This window comes from Malurus melanocephalus, unplaced genomic scaffold (genome assembly GCF_030028575.1).
Source record: "Malurus melanocephalus ecotype Western Australia unplaced genomic scaffold, MMel_1.1 scaffold_266, whole genome shotgun sequence".
NCBI classification, from domain to species: Eukaryota; Metazoa; Chordata; class Aves; order Passeriformes; family Maluridae; genus Malurus; species Malurus melanocephalus.
Window position 1 is genome coordinate 790,548 of NW_026623498.1, and position 850 is coordinate 791,397.

Here is an 850-nt window from a genome sequence, read left to right on the forward strand (position 1 = left end):
CCTCTCTGGAGATCCTATAACTCTCTGGAGATCCCTCCTGGGCTCTGGGGCACTGCCAAGCCCCGCTCCTGGGCTGCAGCAAGGAGCTGCTCAGAGCACAAACAGGCTGGCACTGCTGGAGGAGYGGGTGAAGGAGGTGCACACGCAGSCACCCAGACACATCTTGAGCTGCTCTGGGAGGCACTGGGGGTGARGAGAAGTCCCTGAGCATGCAGGAAGTGCTTTCAAGGTGCTCTCACGCCCTGGATGCGCCCTGCACTGCTGATGGTTATTAAGCACTTGAATGCATCGCAAACAAGTCCTGATCTGTGGTGGTTGTGCTCCTGCCTTGGCACCCAGAGCTGCCTGGAGCAGTGATTTCACACTCTGCAGGGCTCAGAGGCTCCTGCCCAGCTACTCCAAACAGGGCAGGAGAGCTGGCCTGGCTGGCTTCTGTGCTCACCAACATTTATCCCAATTCCAATTTTACCTGGAAAGCACAGGGAAGGGTGAGGCCCTGCAATGGAGGGGTTTGTGCTCATGAGAGCGGCTCTCCTCCCGCTGAGGAGGTGGATGGATGGATGGGGTCAGGTCTGTGGGTGGTTTCCCCATCTCCTCCATCAGCAGTTGTGCTCTGTGTGAGTGTTCCTGCGTGGGCTCTGCGTGTCCCAAGGGGGTCACTTGGGGCTCCGAGGGCACCGTGGCGTTGGGAATGCTTCAGGAAGGAGCACAGTCCAGCRGTTCCTTTGCTCTTTATTAGACTTTAAGCTTGGCCTAAGGGGATGTTCTCAGGAAGGAAAGAAAAATGTGCCCAGAAGGTGGATGAGTGCTGGGCTGGCAGGGCGAGGCAGGGCTGCAGGAGCACCAAACC